Source organism: Mus caroli, unplaced genomic scaffold (genome assembly GCF_978045245.1).
Source record: "Mus caroli unplaced genomic scaffold, Mus_caroli_1 scaffold_19, whole genome shotgun sequence".
NCBI lineage: Eukaryota > Metazoa > Chordata > Mammalia > Rodentia > Muridae > Mus > Mus caroli.
The window spans coordinates 61577558-61596619 of NW_028227274.1; the positions used below are offsets into that span (position 1 = coordinate 61577558).

Below are 19062 nucleotides of genomic sequence, written 5' to 3' on the forward strand. Positions count from 1 at the left end.
GATGCTATAAGAACACGTCCCCTTCCTGGGAATGAATAAGAAAATGGACCCCAGTGAGAACACTGAGAATCCGCCTTCTGGAGAAACCTTATTAATGCGTTTTATCCTCAGGACCCAGAATTCTGGGCATCAGCACTTCCTTCTTGCTCTTGGCTGCTAAAATACTTGTAGTGTCTGTGGACCCGCCTCAGATAAAGCTGTCGGGAGCTGGGACTAACTTTTCTCATGGAGAAAAGAATCATAAAGATGGGAAATAAAACTGAACTAACTCGAAAGCTCTTCGAGTCTGAATTCTTTCAAGAATAACAAGCATCTGCAAGGCGAGTCAGGGTGGTGCTCTGTCGTATCACTGGTAACTGAGAAAGATGACTCAAAAAATCATATAATCATATTACAATAAATAGACACGTTCTCGTCAAGGTCAGAGTGTGAACTTTTAAAAGCCTTGTTGGCCTTTAGCTTATAAAATAAAGCCTAGTACTGTGGACTTCAGTTTGTAACTCTTATCTCAGGGAAGTTACATGTGTACAACTCACCATGTCTATTTAAAGACTGTGTCCTAGAAAACATGACAAACAAGAGGGAACAGGAAGCAGAGATGAAGGTTTTATTGGTAATTTATCAGTCTGCAAACTGCTGAAACTGAAAGGCCATTACTGAGCTGTCCTGCCACGTATAAAGATGGAATGCAGTCTTGGGAGATATGGTCCACACTTGTAAAAACTTCTGAGCAATCAGGGCCAGGCTATGAGTGCTAGGCTGTGAATGAGGCAGAACTTTTTGTCCTACAGAGGCCAGGCGAGCTTGTGACAGACTGGGATGAGAGGGAGTTTGACATATGTTGTTTCACTGTTCCTGTTTTGTTTGTTTCCAAAGGGCTCCTCTGTTCTAGGCCTCCTTCCAAAGACCCTCTGCTCATAAATGCATTGGAAACAACAGGTCCCTTTTGGCAGGCCGGGCCAACGTGACATCAAGAAAAACAAGGAAAGGCCGCTGCTCGTTGTGGTTCTTCCAGGATCATTCTGGGCTAGAACACTAAAGGCTTCAAAGGATGACCATAGCCAGCAGTTTCTTACATGTGATAGGGTATGTAAAACTTTGGACATTTCTATCCAAAGTAAGCTTGTTAAACACTAGTTGTTTTCATACACACACCACACACACACACACACACACACACACACACACACACACACACACGCACAGTTTGCTTCCAAGTATGATTTTCTCCAAGTCAAAAAGATATCTGGTCCTCTGATCTGAGTGAGACTGACAATAAGAATCTTAATGTCTTCTCTTTAGGCACATGGTTACACAGAAAGGGAGAGAGAGATACAGAGAGACAGAGACATAAAGAGACAGTGAAAGAAAGAGATGGAGAGGGCGAGACAAAGAGACAGAGGCAGAAAGAGATACAGAGAGAGATAGAGGGAAAGAGACAGAGAGAGACAGAGACAGTGAGAGATCTAATCCAGATGTGAGAATGACGTTACACTTATCTTTCTGAGATGCTGGATCCTCGTGAACGTACTTAAGCAAAATCAGAGCGTCTGTACCTCTCTGTGGACTCCAGTTACCAGAGCCACTAAAAATGACAACTGTGAAATCATTTCGGCTACGCACATGTTCACTGCCATTCTAGCTGCATGGTGTGAATTGCTTGCAGGAAAAAGCCCCAGGCCTTCAAACTGCTTAGCTGAGCAGTATTATTTCTAAGATGAATTTTCCTTTCTTAATGTTTCGTCCAAGATCACTCAATGATAGGAAGTTAAAAGGAAGTTTTCCCATGCCAATTGTAAGTCAGAACCTTTATCTAAGGAATTCCAGCCGTGGCAGAGTTGAGGTTCAAGGCCGGCCCTTCTGTTGACCTATGTTTGGTATAGTAACAAGTGAGATTGGTTAAGTGAGAACTCTGGTGCACACACTGACCACCACTGTGGCATGCAGCCCTGAGGCCGGATAGCAGGATGCAGCACATTAGATAGGAAAAAAGCCTGGAAAGAGGGGACAGCTAAAGGGCCACACTCTCTTATCAAGTGACCAGGGGATGAGTAGGCTGATGATCTGAATGACAGCCTCTTCCCTGGTAAAAATACAAATGTATATAAATGAACAAGCACAAATAAAATTAGCTCTGTACAAAGACAAAAAAGGAAGATGTCGGGAATTGTGGCTTTGAAACTGCCGTAGCCTTGACTGGGCTTAGGGGTTAGAAATGTCTTTAAACCAAGTCGCTGACCAGGAGGGTTGCTCATGGAAGATCTAATTGACAAAGTCAGTTTCAACAACCAGATCCACTCCTTCCTTTGCTCAGCCTAAAGCAGAAGGGAAAGGCAGAGACGGGAGGGGTGGGGCTGCAATGAAATAATAAACCAGGACTCACTAGCTGGTCAGTGGTGAAGGAAGGACCAGGAGACAGCAGAATGTATTCTGCATCCAGTAACATGTTGGCTATTAAAGAGAGAGTGGAAAAGACCAACAGCCAAGGTACTAGAGACATCATTTGAATGGGTTTCTTTTGAAAACAGTCTCGCCAGAGCAAGGTTTTGATTACAAGGTTTCAGTGGTAGCTGTCTACTTTGCAACGTTTAAGAAGATGTCTGAATTCCTTTGACTTCCTCGTCCCTCTTCACCTGCCTAATCCCACCCCTTCAATTAGATTTAATTATGCCCTCTGCCCTTTCTCTCACCCCCACCCCTTTCCATCAGTGCCCTCTGGACTGAAGACCTATTAAAGTAAGATAAAATATTGACTATGCTAAGACCCACTTCAGGGTAGATCTTCCTGATAAATTATTCTTTAAAAAGCTGGTTCCAAGCACATACACAAAGGCTGCTTTTTAACTGAGAGTAGGAACAGGTTTTACAGCAACTGTCCTCCATCAAGTCTAATTCACAGACTACACCCTCTCTCTCACGGAGAGTCTGGGAACAACACATCCAGAGCTACTGCTGGCTATATACAATCTAAAACCGGGTCTTAATATGAACTATTCCAAGCCAAATTCACAATTTTTACTAGCTCCTCAATATTCATAGCAAGTCTATCTCCTCTCTGTAAATCAACAAATTTAGCTATTTATGCTATTGTTATTACTGAAACATTGCACATATTCATTTAACATGTTAAATATACCATAACAATTGGATGGTTAACTTTTTGTGTATTATGTTGTATTTATTTATGTTCCTTTATATTCTATGCTAGTTAGATCACTGTGACTATAACTGAGTACCTAAGATACATCAACCTGTAGGAAGGAAAATGTCATGTTTGTCTGACAGTTTCAGAGGCTTCATCTCATGGTGGGTTGATCCCATTACTTTTGGGTCTGTGCCTGGGACAGCACACACAGGAGGGAATGTAGGAGAATCTGAAGTGACCATCAGGAAGCTAAAGTAGATGCAAATTCCTAGTACTCCTTGAAGGTCAAAGTCATATTCATACTACCTAACTTCTTCTAACTGGGTTCTACCTCCTGAGTTCTATTACTTTTTAATACTGTCCCAGGCTAGCAGCGAAGCCTTTGGAGACATTCCACAAACAAGTTACAACATATCCTAAGACCCACTTAGAAAACTTTCCAATATAGGTTGAGAAACTATGACTAAGACCCACTTAGAAAACCCGCCAATATAGGTTGAGAAACTCATAGCAAACTATGAGATGTTATTTAAGACAAGACTGGCACCTTCTGCATTACAAAGCATTTCTGGGTGGTGAATAGTTAAGGAAGTAGACGTTTTCTGGCTGCCCACTGACAGTGTGACAGTTCAGGGCCCAGAGTGTTGTACAATGCCTGGGGATTGTTCACATGGAAAACGAGAAGTTTAATATCATCCAGGCACCTCCGCATGGAGATCCCTGCTAATACAACCAAAGCAGTCATTTCCCTCAACCCTCATACATTCTCTTTTCACCATTAAGTCAACTCTGGCAGAAGAGCCACTTTTCTTTCTAATAAATGGCCTTTCCGAAATTTGAATTCTATTAGACTCATTTTTGGAAAAGGAGCCCTCTTATAATTTCACAATCATAGACCTTGGTGATACCCACAATAAAGGGTCATTTAAAAGTATTTCTTTTATTCCTAAACAATTATGAAGGAGAAAGTGTGTGTGGTGGGGGGTTGGGGGGGAGGTTGGTGGAAGGACTATTAAGGATCTTACAACACTACAGCCCAACTGTTTTGGACAAAACGGCTCCCCCTGGTGGAGACCAAATCCTTTGCCTAGAAAAGGAGCCCTCAAAAACCAGAGCACCAGAAAGGACCCAGGCTGGTGGGAGAATAGAATAGGATCTATATCTGAATTCCTGAATGGTTTGGCTACCAATTTCCCTGTTAAAGGCACCAGCCAAACACTTTAGAGCAACCTGCTTGAGACCAGAAACAGGGAGGTATAGCAAAAGGTCTGGAATCCAGCCACAGGTAGCTAATACATGATTCCTGATTTCTCCACATCCAACCCCACACCATTATCATTAAGAGAAATAACTCTCAAAGGCCAAGCTCAGAAGCTATGGAAGTCCTTGCAGATCAGAACAGAAAGTGACCTGGGCAGCGTGGCCCTGAGATCATGAATAGACAAAGACATGATTTCAAAGACAAAGCAGCATTATGGAATCCATCCTGTGTGCCAGACAGCTCCGTCCATTGTTTTCAAAGGTCAGTGGGTTTTAAACTAAATAGCTGGGACTGGAGGAAGCAGCAACGTTAGTCATTGTTTATCTTAGGATATTATCTCCCCACATCTGTGGTCTTCGGTGTTTAGACGAAATCCGTTCCAGTTTTTCCTTTGTGTCAATGGTATGGGTTGTCTTAATGTGGGAAAACACAACAATCTCTGTTGCTTTACAAGTCCTTATTCTCAATGCAAGTGCTATACTGACTTGAAAAGTCGAGTGAAGGAATCTATAAGGAAATAATCAACTTGTTATTTTTTTTTAACTGAAACCCTCCAAAATACCACCATTTGCTCAGTCAATAACCATATTAATGCGTAACCCAGCTACATTAAAAATGTCACCTAAAACTGAGCAGAGCATGCCACTGGCTTTGCTGAGAACACCCACGACCCAGCTGTTGTCTTAGAGATCCTTCTCCCTGAGTTGTTGAGTTGTTAATATTTGTAACCTATTATTCTTACTTTACACACCTATACATTATTTTTTTACCTCTCTATGAAAGATACCAGCTCTCCACAGTATTTTGAGGGAGGTATTAAAGGACACTTTCAAAACGACCCTCTCTCAGAATTAGGAATTAAAGTCAACTGAGCATGACTGTAGTCCTGCCTGACAGTGATACTGAGATACCATGAAGGACAGATTCTAAGTCTCAATCCGTGCACCATCCTCCGGGTTGAGGATGCACATACTCAGGCAGGGTCAGCATCCAGCACCTGCAATCTTGCTTGCTTGGGCCTGGCCATAGGCACTGTTTACAGATAATCCTACTGACTCTGGTGGCCATGTTTGATATATATACACAGTGTGGGTAGAGGGAGTTTTGCTGACTTTTGTGTGTGTGTGTGTGATGTAAGCATCACAAAAGAATGACCACACAGTCAGTACCCCACAAATGTAACAGTGATGGCTAAGCAGATCTGCCTAAGGGTAACTAATTCAGAATGAGGCAGCAGGCAGGATTACAATGTGAGGCAAGGTGTCACTTGGGTGGGTGACATCTCGTCAATTGCCCAAGAGGAAACTCTCTTCCACTAGAAGCAGAATTGTCCTCACCCCTAGAACAAGCCTGATTGACAAGTAATTTGCTCAGCTGTGCAAATCAGACAAGATGTGCTGCAAATAAAACCCATAAGATGCTGAGCACTTTGGAAAAATGCTACTGGGTACCTCAGGTTTATCAAATATCTCAGGGGCCTATCAACCTCCTAAGACCAGAGATATAAAATACGTCAAGGAAAATCTACTAATAAATGAAAAGCTTTACCAATAAACTCTAACATGTAAATTAATTTCACTAAAACACCATTTTAGCATGAACTGTAGGGAAGATGTTCCAGCACAAGTTTAATGAGCTAAGTACCACCCATCCTGGTTCACAGCCTCAGTATTCTTTTTACTTGGCATATGGTATCTTTAGGTATCTGTTGAATGAGCAGCTGCTGGTCTAGACAGGTATTTTGCAATGGATTGTGACGCCCAGACTAAGCCAAATAAATGTTGACTTGAAAATAAAAGATTCTCTTTTCCCTACACATGCAAACACACACACACACACATACACACACACACACACACACACACATACACACACACACACACACACACACACACACACACACACACACACCAAGAGGGGTCAGAGAAAAAATATAGGTCATACAGTTTTTTAAAATGCATATCTTATATTATAATATGTTCCATGCAATTGTGACATCAGTATGCTAAAAGTTAATTGTTTAAAATCCAAAACTCAAGTTTCGATGACCATGCAGTATTTGATCTGGCAATTGAAAATATTAAATACAAACCTATATTACTGACTATGTTTATGAGCCATTTTGGAGTTCTTTTTCTGTGTATAAGAGATAAAAAATGATTGAGTGAGAGTAAATCTATAGAGTAAACAAGAGTCGAACATAAGAGCATGTCATGAGATCCAAGGCACAGACATATCCATTTTCTCCAGGAATTGGCCAGTGTACTTCATACATTTCCGGAAGGTTAGAGTCCATGACTGGTATGGTATGACAGCAGGGAGCATGACAGCAGAAGAGCTGGTATGGCAATGAAGCAGTAGATGAGAGTGTACATTTTCAATCGACAAATACGAGTCAGAAAGCCAACTGGGAATGGCATGAGTCTTTTGAAACCTTGAGCCCGCCTGCCCCCAGTGACTTACCCTCTCCTAGGAGGCCACACCTCCTAATCCTTCCCAAACAGTACCATCAACCGGGGACCAAGCATTCAAATGCATCAGCTCATGGGAGTCATTCTCCTTCAACCAACACAAGCTCATGAGGATTAAATTAGTAACAATTTAAGCAATGAGACCATCGAGGCCAGTAGGAAATGCAGGATGATGGATGGCAGACAAGACCTGCTTGGTCTCCAGGGAATAAGCTGAGGAAAGTCAGATGACACAGGAGGTAGTTACAGGTACCATAGTGGCCACCCAAATCTCTAGTCTGACAGCAAAGTGAAAGATAGAAATTTAAAAAGCAGAACAGACTAAGTACAGTCTATCTCTGAAAGACTGGTGCAGGCTGAGAGCTCCCCCGCACCCAGTGACAGAAAGGGAGTGACCAGACCCATGCTTAAGACAAAGAACCTTCCAGCTTGGTGCTGACTCTCAGTAACAAACATGTCAAAAACAGCATCGGAAGGAAGGGAGATGCCAACCGGAAGACACCTTTTCTCTAGGTCCTTGGCAGGAGCAGCACTGAGACACTTATTTTTATTTGTTTTACTTTTCAACTTGGGGAGGAAATGGATTATTTCATTATACAATTTATAGTCCGCTGTGAAGGGAAGCCAGGATAAGAATTCAGGCAGGACAGCAAGAACTGAGGCAGGTATTATAACAGAGGCTATGGGGATGCTACTTTTTGGTTTGTTCATGTCACTTTCTTCTTCTTCTTCTTCTTCTTCTTCTTCTTCTTCTTCTTCTTCTTCTTCTTCTTCTTCTTCTTCTTCTTCTTCTTCTTCTTCTTTCTTCTCCTTCTTTTTTATTAAAAATAGACTTTTTTCATAAAATATATCCTGATTACAGCTTCCCCTCTCTCAACTCTTCCCATTTCCCTTCCACCACCCCTCCCATCTGGATCCACACCCTTTATGTCTCTCACAAGAAAATAAAGGGGCATCTAAGAAATAATAACATATAAGATAAAGATAAAACAGAAACAAATAAGTGAGAATGGGAGAAATGAAAAGAAGAAAAGAGCAAAAGATAAAATAAAAAGCATGAGAAACACATAGAGATGACACACACAGAAGAATCCCATAAAGACATATAACTAGAAGCCGTGTGTGTGTGTGTGTGTGTGTGTGTGTGTGTGTGTGTGTGTGTGTGTATTTAATAGACTGGAGCAGCAGCAAGACACCACTGCTGGGTTGGCAGCTGGGTGATCCTAAACAGGGAAAAGAACTTGACATCAGAACCATGCACAGAAATAAGTAAGTTGGAAAACTAGTGACAAAGCCTTCAGGGAATGCGGACACAGGTTCTAACATTAGGAAGCATAGCCTACAGCAGATATCCCCATCTGTAACCAAATCTCAATTTCACGAACGATCACTCAGAGGCCACCAAGGGGATTACCAGACACTTGTGATCTGGTCTGCAGAGGACTGTGTAGGAATCTGGGAACCTGAGAATCAAAGCTGAGAATTAATCTACAGTCAGGGACCTGAGCTTCATAACCTGAACACATACCTAACAAAGAAAAGATATCTCAACGCCACTATAATCTAGCCCCTCTTTAACATTGTAAGCATATCTACTGAAAAATGATGGTGATATAAAAACAAAAACAATTTATCACTTAACCAAAATGCACAATTCCTAAAGCAAAGTTCATAAAACATGAAAAACAGAGGAAACATGACTCCTCCAAAAAAAAAAAAAAAATGTACTAATGCTATGGTAACAGCAACCAATGAGAGTGAATTAAATGAAATCCCAGACAAAGAACTCAAAAGAGTGATTATAAATGTGTTCAAAGAAAAGAGTGATTATAAACGTTTAAAAAAATTACAGAAGATACAAACTCCTAAAAGAATCTGAAGCAACACAAATTGCTGAATGAAATGAACTCAAAAAAGGACAAGAAAAAAATATAAATATAAATGTGTGTGTGTGTATATATATATATATATATATATACACATACATATATACATACACACACACATATATATACATATACATATATATATATATATATATATATATATATATATACACACACACACACACACGTAAGTTTGGAAGAAAGTCTCACTACGAGAGTGGATCAGAAGGACAGAAAATCAGGACTTGAAGACAAGGGAGAGGAGTTAGAATATTCATGAGATAATTAATAATCAAAAGGCACAAAAAGAACATTACAGATAAGTGTAATGTGATGAAGACACCAAGTCTATGGGTGGTTGGCATAAAAGTAGTACTTCATGCTAAAGACGTAAATATTTTCAATAAAGTCATAGTACAAATGTACCCAAATCTAGGAAAAGAGAATCTTGTACAGGGAAGATTTAGAACATAAAATACAGAAATTCTCCACATGATGGTATACCAAAAACATAAAAAATATTCAGAAAAAGTACGCTGAAATCTTCAAAAAAGAAATGCCAAGTCACAAACATAAGACAGCACATGTCTCAACAGAAACTTTAGGAGCCAAGAGAGCTTGAGATGCAGTGTTCAAGCTCCGAAGCACAACTTCTGACCGAGGCTACTATGACAAAACTATCCACCATAATTAAAGGAGAAATTAAAGACCACAAAATCAACTATATTCTATAGAAGATATTTGAAGAAACTCTTTATACTGAAGCCAAAGATAAACAGAAGCATGAGGGTATATTAAAAAAAATCTAAAAGATCTAAATCCTCTGATCAAAAGACACAGATTAGCCTCCAAGAAATGCACTTCACCATCAAAAGCAGACATCACCTTAGGGGAAAAATATGGGGGAACATATGTAAGCAAATGAAATTAAGAAAGAGATAGGTGTCACTGTTCCAGCATATGACAAAATAGACTTCAGATGAAGATTAGTCAAGAGATATAAAGGCCACTTGGAGGTGATTAAAAACAAATCATCAAGGAACATTACAACTCTAAATATATGAACTCAGTTTTATAAAATGCAAACTACTAGATGTAAAGACACAGATTAACCTCAACACAACAATGGGTGAATTCAGTACTCCTCTCTATCAAGAAGGCCATTGAAACAACAACAAAACCAAAACAAAACAAAAATAGAAAGACATTTGAATTCAATGACAATTTGACCAAAGAAGCATAATAGATATCTACAGGGCAATATTTTCAAACACTGAAAGGATGTACATTCTTCCAGCAGCCCCCACCCCGGAAAATTTACTGTCTCCAAAATATATCACATAATAGGACACAAAGCAAATATTAGCAACTGTAGAAAACTGAAATAGTTTCTTATTTTCTATATGACCACTATAGAATGGAGATAAAAAATAAAATAATGACAGAAATACATAAATTCAAAGAAATTGAAAAACACACTTTAGAATGTTTTTAATGCTTTTGAGTGTAAAAATCTATCTTAAAATTCCCTAAAATCAACTTTGTGCAGTATTGTAGCCAATGAGGTTTATCTGAGGCATGATTATTGCTAATAAAAATTCCCTAAAATCCAACTGAAATGAAAATGTAACATATCAAAATTCGTGAGATATATTAAAAGTAATGCTAATTGTGAATTTTAATGCAAGTGCCTACGTTTTAAAAAGTCAAACAGAACTCAAATAAATGACATAATGGTGTACCTTAGGATCCTTGAAAAAAAAAATCAAGAACAAATTATCTCAAAACCAGGAGACAGAAATTCTTCAGATCAGGCCATAAAGTAATAAACCAGAAATTAAATTTAAAAAATAATTAATAAGTCATAGAATTGCCTCTTTAAAAATATTACTAAAGCCACAAATTTTTAACCACACTAAAAAAAGAAAGGGAAGAGCCAAGTTAAATTTTTAAATGGAAAAGGAGACACTACAACAGATACAACACATATCAGTGAAATCCAGACAACCATTAGACATAGCTTAGGGACACAGCCTCTTTAATGGAAAACCTAAATCAAATGAGTGAAGTTTTGGGTGCATCTCACTAATGAAAAGTAAGCTGAAAAGAAACCAACAGTTTAAACAGATCTATGACAAGTAACAACATTGATTTAGCAATATACATACCTCCTAACAACAGAAAAAAGCCAGATGCAGTGGATGCACTGTGGAATTCTACCAAACCTTTAAAGAAGAATATTGATTTGTCTCAAATTATTTACAAAAGAAAAGGCAAGAGCGCTACCAAACTGATTTGATTATCACCCTAATACCAAAACCAGATAAAGACACACAGAAAAAAAATTATATATGATCTCCCTGGTAAACACAGATGCAAAAATTCTTAATACAATATTTGCAAACCAAATTCAAGAATATATAACAACCTTCATTCATCATGATCAAATTGGCTTCATTTCAGAGATCTAGGTATAGTTCTGCACAAACAAATTTATAAATTTAGTGGTAATAATCATAGAAATTTGACAATAAAAATCCTATCTTCTCATTGAGATAAAATGAGGAGACTTAGAAGAGAAAGCTTATCTCAACATAATAAATACTATATCCAACAAACCTAAAGCCAGAATGTTACTAAATAGGGAAAAATTCAAAGTATTTCCACTTAAACTAGCAACAGTAAGAGAACTGGGAGAAAGTAGATATAATCTAGAAAGGAAGATATCAACATACCCTTATTTACAAATGATAAAAATCTCTATAGCTATCTATTTACACAGAGGGAGGGAGGGAGAGAGAGAGAGAGAGAGAGAGACTCCCAGAAGATTCTTGATCTGATAAACCCATTTAGCTAAGTGGGATGACACAAAACTAACATATAAAAACCAATAGCCTTCCTATATACCAATAACAAGAATGCTAACAAAGAAATGAGAGGAATAAGCAATAGCCTTCTTATATACCAATAAGAATGACGGGGAAGAAATAGGAGGAACATTCGATAGTTTTCCTATGTACTAGTAACAAGAATGGCAAGAAGGGAATCAGAGGATCAACTTCACTTAAATTGCTTCAGAAAATACCTTACACCAAGTGGGACATCTATGCCATCCTCCCCCATCCCCAGGCTCAGAGATCACTGAACAGGAAGGGAGAGGAAAGATTGAAAGAACCAGGGATGATAGGTGAATTACAGTGAGCAGTGTTTTCCAGGTAGAAATGAACTCTGGGTGGTTATAACAGCATGCACAAGATCTGTACAAGACAAAGCCATTCAAAATCCCAGCATGAAGGGAGGTGATCAGGAAAACCCACCTCAACTGAGGAGGTACTAGCAACTTATGGATGCTGAGGAGAAAGATTGAAGACTCCTTTTCCCTCAAGGATGCAGACCCAAAAAGAGGACCATTATACAGTAGATGGCCTTACACTCACATGCAACACTAAGTGCACTCAATAGATCTGGGCGGGGGAAGGAGAACAAATGAAACTGAAAGGAAATAGTGGTGATAAGGATAAGGGAAGAGTTGGAAGTGGAGAACGGGGCTTAAACAAAATAGTACCTACACACATATGACAATTTTGAATAGTTAAAAATGTATCTTGTGACAAATCTACTCAGGGAAGGAAATAACCTCTATAATGATATCTTTGAAACATGGAAGAAACTGATACCAGAAGACCAAATGCATTCCCTACTCAAGGATTATAAGAATTAATACTGTGAAAGTAGATATACTACCAAAATCAATGTGCCAATCAAATTCAATGTAATCCTCAATAAAATCCCAGAGCCATCCCCTTCCCCCCCAAAAGGGGAAAATCTTAAAATTCATTGGGAAGACCAGAAGTCCAAGATAGCCAAAATATTTTTTGAGCAAAATGAAAACTTTGAAAGGCAGTTCCTCATTTCCAGTTATACTACAAAGCCCCAGTGGCAGAAACAATATGAAACTAATACAAAACCAGATACATATATGAAGAAAATAAAGAAGGGACCCAGATACAAACCCAGCAAATTTTGGTCACATAATTTTTAAACAAAAATGACATAAATACACATTGGAGAAAACATAGCATCGTCAGCGAATGGTACTGTGAAATCTGGATATCTACCCAGAAAACAATGAAGCCAGGTCCTTATTTCTCATCCTGCATAAAAACTGACTCCAAAGGAACCAAAACCCTTAACACAAGACCTGAACCTCTTAAACCATTCAAGGAAAGAGTAAGAAGAACATTTCAAGAGAAAGACATATACAGAGATGTTCTGAATATGAGAATGGTTGCCCAGGAAATAAGGCCAAACATTGACAAATGAATCTTTACAAAGTAGAACATCTGCACAACAAAGGAAACAGTTAACCAAATGAAGACACAAACAACAGAATGGGAGAGAAATCTCTGCTAGCTCTACATCAGACAGAGATCAATGTCTAGAATGCACAAAGAACTAAAACACTAAACAAAGCATTCAAACAAGCCAATCAATAAATATGCGAATGACATGAAGTGAATATTCCCAGATGAACTGCAAACATCCAACCAACTTGTGAGTAACTGTTCCACTTCATGGGGAATCAGAGAAATGTGAGTTAAAACTACATTGAGTTCCATTCACATCCCATTTAGACTAGAAGTCATTAGTAAACTAAATAGAAGTGCTGGGGAGGGTGTAGAAAAGAAGAAACTTAGACGCTGCCAGTGGGAATGTCAACTAGTCTGGCCACAGTCGAAGCTAGTAGGGTAGTTCCTTAAGATACTAAAACCAGATCTACAATATGGCCTGGTTATTTGATTCTTTAGCATTTACCAAAGGACCCCAAGCCAGTATGTCACAAAGACACTTAGACGTCAGGATTTCTTGCTCACTGTTCACAATGGCTACACTATGGAACCAACCTAAATGTCTAATAACAGGGATGAATAAGGAAAATATGGTATCATAAACACAATAGGATTTTTTCAGCCATAAAGAAGAATGAAGGGATGTCATTTGCAGAAAAAAAAATGGATGCAACTGGAGAGAAACATACTAAGTCAATTAAGCCAAGTCTCAGAAAGACATACATAGAGGGTGTAGAGATCTTTATGCTCAGAGGTATATACTGGGGAAACCTGGATTGTTATGCATGGCATGCAGGGTTTTTCCTTCAAATGAAGAAATGCAAAACCTGTTTTTTTTTTTTTGTGCCCAGAATGCTGGAATGGAAGTACTTTCCAGCCTGGTGACCTGTGCACTGTCTGTGGGGCTTGCAACTTCTTTAGCACTGGACACTCCTCCAGATCTTTATTGTAAATTTGTTTTGTTTTGTTTTTTTCAGTCAATTGTATATCTGCTTTTCTCAGTCAATCTACAGAACTCATCTTTATGGACTTTACAAGGAGTTCCAACGTCATCGCACCTGATCTACATTTAGCTAATTTGTTCTGCAAGGAGAGTCGTGTCAGCTTTGTTGTGCATGCAAGATTGAGTCAATCATCACCAGGATAAGTTTCGCCAAATTGTGTTGTGCTTACATATGCTTAAAATAAACCACTAAGCATCACTGAGTCATGACACATTTCCTTCTTCCTTCTGGTGGCTCATCACTGTACTGTCCATGAAAGTCACAAAGACCCCTGCAGACACAGCACGTATATTTTCTCTTATTTATGGTTCATAGATTTTTAGATACATAAAATCCATATGTATATATGATATGGAAGTAGACATGTGGAAAGGAACAAAGGGAGCTAACAGGAAGAGTGGGGGAAAAGGGTGGGGAATAAGGTAGACTTACATGGTTATGGTGAGGGACAAGGTAGAACTATGTGGTTAAAGTGGGAGATGAGGTACACCTATATGGCAATTTAAATCAGAATGAACCCTTCAGACTCATAACTTTGTATACTTGGTCCGTGGTTGCTGGAACTGTTTTGGAACACTTGGGAGGTGTGACCTTATTGGAGAAAGCAAATCACTGAGTGCAGGCTTAAGGTTTCTAAAGCCCACACGATTCCCGGCATGCTCTCTGCTTTCCATTTGTGGATTAAGATGTGAGCTCTTAGCTTCTGCTCCAGCCCCCTGTTGCTGTGCCTTCCTTCAGTCTGCTATCAAAAACTCTAACCATAAGCTGAAGTAAACTCTGTTGTAAAAGTTGCCTTGGTCATGGCTTTTCATCACAGCCATGGAAAAAGCAACCACCGTAACCTACAATGTGTACTTGTGGGAAAGTATCCTCTTACAATGCCACATACCATGTGTCCATGCAATAAAAGTCACAACAAAAATAAATATAATAAAAAGAAGAATGAGCCAGGCATTGGGGCCACACACGTTTAATCCCAGCACTTGGGAGGCACAAGCATGTCGATCTCTGCATTTGGGGTTATCCTAGTTTATGAAGTGAATTCCAGGCCAGCTAGGGTTACACAGAGAAACCTTTTCTAGGAAAGAAAAGAAAAGAAAAGAAAAGAAAAGAAAAGAAAAGAAAAGAAAAGAAAAGAAAAGAAAAGAAAAGAGGGGAGGGGAGGGGAGGGGAAGGGAAGGGGAGGGGAGGGGAGGGGAGGGGAGGGGAGGGGAAGGGGAGGGGAGGCGAGGGGAGGGGAGGGGAGGGGAGGGGAAGGGGAGGGGAGGGAAGAAGAAAAGTTAATATTTCATGCAAAGCTCCTCATCAATCAAACTGCTGTGCATGTCAACTCTGTGATGATTTAGACTTCATTTAGACCTGACTCTTAAAATGAATATTTGAGACTTTCACCATGTGATCTCAGAAGACACTACTAAATGCAAAAATAAATATAGCCTGTCACTAAATAGGAAGCAGATAGCACTAGATGGAGGGTCTTTCAAGCCATGTTACTCTCCAAGCTGCCACAATAACAGCCCATCTTGGAGAAAATTCCAAATAGTTGGCAAGTCATATGGGAGGGACATTTCTCTCTCCCTCTTCAGTCTTTTGTTTGAGGTTAACCAGCCCCTCACCTTCTAGCAGAAAACATGCCTGGTTGACTTATAACGTGTAGAGAAGCTCACAGGGCTGCTGTCAACAAATACTCAACGATTGTTTGGAGGAGATCAGGGGACTGGGTTCTCATAAGCCTCGGGCTATGTATCATTGACCTGTCAATTCTTACCAAGTGGTTATTATGCACCTCTGCTTAAAGGAACCTTATTTAACACACACTGTTGATTCAATAACATCAGTTGGCTTCTAGCCAACCGCGTTTTCTATGAGCTGAATTTAAAGGTAGATCATAGTCCACTTATACTCAGGAGCATGGTACAGCAAAGGACCAACTGAAAATATGAAATTATCTCAAAACAATATGGCGTGGAAATACAGCATTTAAGAGAGTGGTGTTTCAATTTGTAGCACAGCAACAATACCACAGTATAAATACCGCGGATATTTGTAATTTTCCAGGCAACCATTTCCCAATCTCTCCTTTCCTTCCACTTGGCCAGTCCCCCATTTCCCAGCAAAAGCACCAGACAACTCAAATTTCTGTGGTTCTAGGCACACCTATAAGTGACTCTGATGACACTTTGAATATTGATTTGAAGGTTACAATCTATATATAGCAGGGAGATAAATTCAATATACAGAATCTGTGAATAATGATAATCTGGCTGTGTTTAGACTTCAAAGTATCTTCTATAAAGTTAAATGTATACCCCGAGGTCACTCACTACACATTCTAAGTGAATGAGTAGATTATAATGATTATTTTCATTTCTTTTTATTGCATTATTAGTTCCCAGCTTGTTAGTTGGAAAATCTAGATGTCTCAGATATATTAATCAGGTCGATGAATAAACTGACATCATATCCACCTGCATTAATTAATTTATTCCTATCTTCCTGTGCTAAATTGTCACATAGACGCATGTATGAAGTTTTACACTTCGTTTGTGTCAGAACATTACTTACAACACCGAAAAGGGAGCGAATCTCTGGACCACAAATATTTTTTAATTTCCCAGGCAACCACTCACCCATTACTCCTCCTTCTAACTAGCCAGCCTCCCATTTCCCAGCACAAAGCCCTCCCACACCCAGTTTTCAGGGGCTAGGCTCCTTATTCCCTTCAGTGCATGTGGCCTATACAAAGCCTTTGTAAAAGCCCGGACTGCTGAATATTTGATGACTAGCATATGCTTCAACGAGAGACCTGCTCCTGCCCATTTGCAGCCTAAGCAGCACCTCGGCGCTGCTCTGTGTTTGATGAGATGGACTAGGCTAGTGTTGAAAAGCATCCTTTTCAACGAAAACGCTGATAGAGCATTGTTGCTTCCTGACCATGCCTAGCTGTTACTGGAGTCTGGTACTAAATAAATAATTAGCCTATAGCATAGCAGCTAGCAATTCACCATGGAAGGAGAGACAACATATGGTGCCAGGAAGCAGCCAGGCAGGTGCTCCCCACCTCACTAGCTCTGAACAGAATTTACTCTGGCTGTGCCTTATCAAGGAATACTTCTTGATAATGCTGCCTCGAATGCTCCAAGAGCCAGACCTGGCCTCCTTCTACTTTTCAGTCCATGAGGAGGCAGCCCTGGTTCATCTCACTTGCTTACTCCTAGATGGAACAGATGCCCTGTGGAGATCAAAGCATCCAGGACCCACCCAGATAGGTCTACAACAGAATCTGTCATGCTGATCTGGATGTGTGAACGGAAAGGAAAACACTCAAGAAGGTTGGAGAATGTGGGAGGGAAGGGTCTTCTTAGGAAAGGTAAACAAAGTTCCCATGTGGAAGTTTGAGAGTAAGCACAAGGGATTACGGAGAACATGAAGAGGACATAAGGCACAGATGGGGGATACCTCCTTTCAGAGATTGCTTATCAGTCTAAAATATAATCCTACAACACTCTGCTGTTTTCTACATGGTGCAATGACCTCATGGATTAACTTCTTAATGCCCTAGGCCATGCAATTATGAGCTAGAACATTCATCTTCAGTCAGTAAAACAAGAGTCAGAATTCAGCTTTTACCTACCCTCTGGATAGGGCTTTATGTAGACAGTGGTGTGGGTTGTCCTGCCTCCCTGACAGGGTCCCCTGGATTCCCCTACCTCAATTGTCCCTACTTCTGCTGTCCTTGGCATCAGAAGACGGATGCTAATATGTAAGACTTACTAAATTGCCAATCTACCTATGAAAAGAGTTCCCTCAAGATATAGACTCGCAATTCGGTGCTTTAATAGGCATATACTCAGGACAAGTGATTGGAGAGAACAAAGGTATGACATAATGAGAAGTTAGGGTGTTACTAAGTATGGCGGATATACCAGACGATCAGACACACACACACTACCATCAGCACCACCACCACCACCACCACCACCACCAACAACAACAACAACAACAAAAACCTCTACAGAGGAGACATGCAGAGTCATTCCAGCATTAGGCAAGGGAACATGAAGAAAGCCACAGTGATCGCTCATGGAGATGGGAGCCATATTCACAAGCAGAAAGGGAGAGCCTGGGATAAGGTCGACCTTTTTCAGCTGAGATGCTATGATATAAATGAGTCTTCTGCTGCTAACAACCCAGGCATAAGGAGGGTCAACACCTGGTTCTTAAATGGTGAGGAATCTGGGCAAGAATTCACTACAGTAAAAGTCAGGACATTCCCACAAACAACTGGAGAAAAAGTTTTCCAACCTTCCTGGCATTTGAACAGTTTTCATGCTGCAGATACCATGTGTCCCCAGGAAAGCTGTTACAGAGGTGAAATGACTGATATTTGATGGCTGCAATCCTTTATACATTCCCAAAGGAGCTCAGAGACGGGTTGGGCAGACTGCTGTGGAAGAGAGAAAGACACCCAAAGACTGATGTTCACACATAGTTCTGAACACATGCTCCCATACTCAGGTCCTGTTCCAGTGGGGTCAAAGACCCTGGAAAGGGAGTCCTGGACAACTGTCATGGAGGCAACAGCTAAGTCTAAGTGGGCAGCCTTAGAGTGTGGATGGATACCCTCTAAGGGCCCATGTGTTGAAAAGTTGCTCTCTGTTCCACAGCACCATCTGGAGGTGGTAGAATCACTAGGAGGTAGGGATCTAGTTAATGGAAGTTAGGTCCTGGGGCCCCATACCTTCCTGTTTTCCCCTTCCCTCCTGGCAGTCAAATAAGAACATCCTCTACAACACTCTCCCACCATGACATCTTGCATCATTCCAGGCCCAAGAGAAGCAAAGTTATCCAATCCTGGACTGAAGCCTTGGAAACTGTGAACCAAGCTAAACCTCTCCTGTTTGTAGGTTGATGACATGCCTAAGTTGTTCATCACAGGGACAGAA

General features: G+C 40.1%; 1 protein-coding gene and 1 pseudogene across 1 annotated transcript in view; one reads left to right on the forward strand and one right to left on the reverse strand.

Annotated features, from left to right (window-relative positions):
* The window catches only part of Piezo2 (piezo type mechanosensitive ion channel component 2), a 369017-nt gene that overhangs the window by 265914 nt on the left and 84041 nt on the right, over positions 1 to 19062 (reverse strand). The window lies entirely within an intron of this gene.
* Positions 10301 to 10422, forward strand: LOC147000310 (U4 spliceosomal RNA; annotated as a pseudogene).